The sequence below is a fragment of the Thermobia domestica genome, chromosome 1 (assembly GCF_964235325.1).
Source record: "Thermobia domestica chromosome 1, izTheDome1.hap1.1, whole genome shotgun sequence".
Taxonomy (NCBI): domain Eukaryota; kingdom Metazoa; phylum Arthropoda; class Insecta; order Zygentoma; family Lepismatidae; genus Thermobia; species Thermobia domestica.
Window position 1 is genome coordinate 158,131,506 of NC_137454.1, and position 5,735 is coordinate 158,137,240.

Sequence of the window (5,735 nt, forward strand, 5' to 3'; positions counted from 1 at the left end):
ATATCAAATACTACTGTTTTATACAAAAGGAGAAGGGGGTATTGTTCAGAGAGATCCAACAAGGGGAGGGAGCAACCAACCAAGGTGTCGGAGGGGAGAGAGAGAGAGAGGAGAATATCGATGCCTTTTCTACATAGACAGTGAAAGCGTAAGTTCGTGTGCACAGTACAAGGCAGTTCATACAATCAGAAGTAGGAGAGGGAGGAAAGGGTATCTAAAAGAAAGATTTCTCTTAACAAATTCCTTAGTTGCATAAAACAAAACTCATTCTTAACATGTTAACAATCTTTAGGAATGCGTAGCGGAGGGGAGGAAAGTTATGGAAATCCGAAGTAGGGGAAGGAGGAACCAAATTGGGAAGGCGAAAAATATACCCAATAATTTTATGCTTTAATAACTACAATAAGTATTAAGAAAAGCGATTTTGGGTAAAATTACTGTATATTTTAAATTTTATAAATTATATGTTAATGAAGGCGGAAGACAGGATATTTAAAGAAGCAAACTAATCGTTATCCACTACGGTAATAATAATAACAAAGCCAATAAATATATCTTTCTGAACTTTGCTTTAAAAAATACTCTTAAATTGAATTAATACAGACCATATGAAGGAAAGACTAGAAGATATTGAATTTTAGAAGTTTCTATAAATTACACCCAGTTGCTAATAATCAAAATGCTCCTAAATTATAAAATGATAAATGAAATGAAATTTTTAAGTTTTATGTCCGATGGTTATGCTGGCTAGGCTAAAGGAGACGGTTATGATGAGAAATGAATGAAATGGTGAAACGAAGAAAGTGGGAGGAAACGGGAGAACCCCAAGAAAACCCGCGCACACTTTGTTTGTCCACCACAAAGTTCACTTGGCGTGAGCTGGAATCGAACCGAGGATCCCGTTCACCAGAGATGAACGCTGTATCACGGAGCCACCGCGCTCCTAGATTATAATCCTATTTAATAATTATATTGTATCCCTTTAAAATTCATATTAACCTTCCTCAATATAACATTGCTCCTTTTCTAAAATTTGGTTCTGATAACGCCTGCGGTAATCTAATACTTAAACTTGTGCATAGATAGTATTAAATAATTATTGAATGTTTTCATTTTCTTCAACGGGAATTTCAAGTTTCCACCCTCTAGTCTTGAAACATAGGTAGAATTGCCACTAGAAGAAACTTGAGAGTAGGATCTATCTCGTCTTGGAAAGATGGGCTTGTCTAGTTTCCTCTCGAAAAACTCTGTTTCATCTTGTAAAAAGAATGTGAAATAAAGAGTAACAGAAGGATCAACCAACATGTATCGTACCAAACGGTAACCGCTAAACGTGCCTGCAATGTTTAGTTGTTATATGTTCACACTATGGGCAAAATAATGGCTGTTGAATGATTTAATAACCCATACACGTGAAACATGGCTTCATCTGATCACAAAATCTTATTCGAAGTTCATGGTTAGTTTTCCTTTCATCCTGCCATGGATTCAGCTAACATTATCCTGATATCATAGTCCTTTAATATCAATGCTTTGGTAAGATGTAATTTTCATGGACGCCACTGAAGCTTCTTCATAATCCGTTATGCCAGCATTTCCCAATCTTTCTGATGTGGCGGACCTCTCTCAGCAGGAGTATTCAAGTATGGAGAATGAAACAAATATCATCCCGGTAGCTTTTTCTTTTCTGCCGAACAAAAAATAGAAACTTACGACTTCTTTTTCAAGAAATTATAGGAGTGTTTACTGGGTTGGACTCCACAAAAGATTATAATTGACTTTGAAGAGATGTATTTCTGAGCTTGTTTCTAACTTTCTGGGTTGTACGATTAAGGGTTGCAATTGCAATTTCAAGCAAGCAAAGTGCAAGAACTAGGTTTGGCATCTGTGTACAAACGAAATGAAGATATAAGGCTACATATCCGTATGTGGCAACGCTTTGGCTATTATTCCGAGGGAAGACGTTGAAGATGGTTGGCTAGCAATACAGAGTACTATGCCAATAGAAGATAAAGTTACAGCATTTATGGATTACTTTGAGAACAAATGGATGCAAAATGTGAATGTGCCGATCGATGTCTGGAACTGCAAAGGTGAACGGCATCGAACAAATAATGGTGTTGAAAAAAATGAAATTAAATCTTCATTTTACATCTCACGGTTATGCCGATTAAGCTAAATGAGACGGTGATGATGAGTAATTAATGAAATAGTGGAATGAAGAAAGTGGGAGGAAACGGGAGAACCCTGAGAAAACCCACGCACACGGTGTTTGTCGACCACAAAGTTCACTTGGCTGGGGCTGGGATCGAGCCCGGGACTCCAAGCACCAGAAGTGAAAGCTCTAGGATACAGATACTTCATCATCTGAGAGAACATGATGACCTGAGTTAATGTCTGAGAAGCATGAACTTTGTACATAAATTTCAGTAGTTAATAGCAGCGTTTTATTTCGGATTTATATTTTTCTTAATGGGCAACGTGCAGTTTGTACAGAATGCAGAGGACAAGATTTTAATAGGAGCTGCCAAGGAGTGTGAACCAATTTTGATGTGACGTTATAGTCATTACTTTATTTCATGCTTCTGGTCGCGTAAGTTCTACTTCTTGTGTGTTCTCGCTATCGAAAGGTTGCTGCAAAATATTAGAAACAAGTTAGAATTAGCAGAAGGGCTATATAAGCTTCGTAAGCTAACATGTGTACTTTTGTTTCAATTAGTATTAGATAACTTTTTTCAATTCTTGTAACCGTCCGCATTAATACTACATTTCTTAAGTATATAGGGGCTACGATGGTTCAGCAGTCTCTGGTTAAATTCCAACTTGCGGCAAGTATTTTCTCAGGGTTGTTCCGTTTAATCTTATTTCTTCATTCCACCATTTTCTCATTCATTCTCATCATCACCGTCTCCTTCACCTTGCACGGTATAATTGTGGGATGAAAAAGTAAAATATTTTATTTCACTTTTCTTACGCATATAAAATCCACTTCTTTAGTCGTATAGCATAACGAAAAAATAGAATAGGGGAAGGTGGGGCAGGTGAGACACGTTAAGACAAAAGCGTCAATAACTTACATGTTGCAACCATTAGAAGCGCGAAACCTGTGACAAAGTAAATAGTAGTGTCTACTGGTATCTAATAAATAATGCAAAGTGATTGCTAGTCTATTATGATTTAATAAGATAAAAAAAAAAAAAAACAGAAGATATACCAAGAGGACTCACTTGCCCTACCTAGTGGGGCAAGGGAGTCCACCAATGTTTTCTACACTATAAATAAAAATGAAAGTAGTAATAATATGACAAAGTGAAATTACAAACGAACAAAGAATTGTTAACGTAAGTATTCTTAAACATTAAAATATCATTTACTGCATTCTAAATGATGCCTATGGCTATCATTCCATAGACTTCATCAGTACAACCAAAAATAATAAAACCCATAGACATCTGCCTTTCTGTCCAGAGTAGGGAAGAGAGAAACTAACGACAATTGTCGCAAAATCCATGCCTAGTTCATTGTCAGTATTAGTGTCGGCGTATTTTTCGTTGCAACACACACAATGTGTTGTCTTATTCAGCAGCTGCAATTGAAAAAGTGGGACCTTCATTAATTTGCACTTTCCTTCTTGCGGTTTTGGGCTTGTCATCACGGTTGGGGTTAACCACGGCTGTGGAACATTTCGTTGATTTTCCTTGTTTGGATTGTTGCCTGTCTTCCAACATTTTCTTGTACGGAGAGCTGGTGATCACTTCAGACCTTTCATGTTGCATAGATCTGCCCTTCCTTCTAGAAGCAATGTCCTTCTTGGTTGGCAAGGAAGATATCGCAATAAGGGGAACGTACGAAGTACTCGGTCCTGAAGGCATGGAAGGAAGTTCTGCGCTGTTTCCAGATATTCTTCTCGCAGATTGCTGGTGCTACCATCATAATCTGCTAACGGCTTCTCCTGCGTAGCCCTAACAGCTGCAGCATTTGGCATCTCTTCTAAAGTCTGTCTCATACGATTTGATGCTTCAAACTTACTGTCCTCAAAAATATATGGATTCATAGGAAATTTGCCGGTTTTCTCGAACCTACTTACTATGTTCTCAGAATTGAAAGATAGTAGAAATGCGTTCAGCATAATGGGACCCATATCATATTCACTCATTCTGTTTTCTGCATGGTTCGTCATGAGCGCATGTGGCAGACTGGGGGGTAAGTGCGTCCACTCATTTTTTCCCGGTCGCACTTACCCCACTCTGCACTCAGCATTTCTTTCGCGCCTGCTCACGAGGTTAGGAATTCTGCACCCAAGCTTCCATGTGACAACTCAACCTTCGTGTTGTCACATATTGCCTATTATGCATCAAATAATTTACAATCATGGTTATTCTGGACTTTATATGCTTACTTCAAATTGAATGAAAACAGAAATTTAATTGTTCAGATTTCAATTTCGGGCAGACACTTCCACATCGATGTTCACTTGATAAAAGACAGTCTCACACTGAATTCTAGCCTTGTCCAAGATATCATAAAACATATCTTACTGGCAATATGGGGGTGGACGCACTTGCCCTCCTTGTCGCACTTGCTTCCTCTCCCCTATTACATAACAACTGATATTAAGAACTGCGCTAAAATATAAAATACGATTATTTCAATTTATGAAGTTATTGTGACATTAATGATGTTTTGTGTTCATTTGTTTAGAGCTCAATATTCTTTTCCAGTAGCGGGGCTAATGAGAACACTCTCGCCCCAAAGGCAACACCACTTATTTACAGGGGATCAAAAATAGAGGTATCTGGCAACCCTTACCTTTTATGACAAGTATGTGTGAATCTTCTCGATAATAAGATGTGATAATACTGCAGTGATAATACTATGGCAAAATAGTAGCAAACAACACCAAAATCGAGTTGTGGCAATCAACACCGTGGCAAACAAGATGCCATCATATCTCAGCGCGGCCATGATATTGGCAATTTTGAGGAAGATGAAAACACTGCCATACGCAGAGAGCGTATATATACAGAGTGTTTCAAAACAACACCGACAACGTTTGGAAGATGACTCCTGACACCAAGATAAGACAAAAAGTGTAGACCAACCTGGGTGCACAAATGCTTCCTTTCAGAGTTATAGGCTGCCAGAAACATGAAAAAATGAATCTTGAAGGTCCATAGCTCCAAAACTATCTGACCTACAGTAGTCGGGTCAATACTTCACTTAGAAACTAATATGTGCCCTATCCAAAAATCCATGTTTCAGAATCCTAAGACACTCACGCAACATTCTTTATAGAGGGAGTTTGGCTACGGAGACATAATTTGAAGTACTCACCAACTTCTTCTACAAAAATTGTTGCGGAATTACGGCAGAATTCTGAAACATGGATACTTGGATAGAATACATACTAGTTCCTAAGTGAAGTCTTGACCCGACTGCGGTAGATCTCATAGTTTTGGATACATGGACCTTTAAATTATTTCGTATATATTACATATATACGAAAATCCTAATATATATATATATATATATATATATATATATATATATATATATATATATATATATATATATATATATATATATATATGAATAGTGAGTTTAAATCCCCACTTCCCTTGATGATATACTGTGTACATCTATGACTGAAAATAGAATTTCTTATTAAGATATGAAACTTTCGGTTTCTTATCCGGGATTTTTTATTTCATAAAATTATCTTTTTCCACAATATC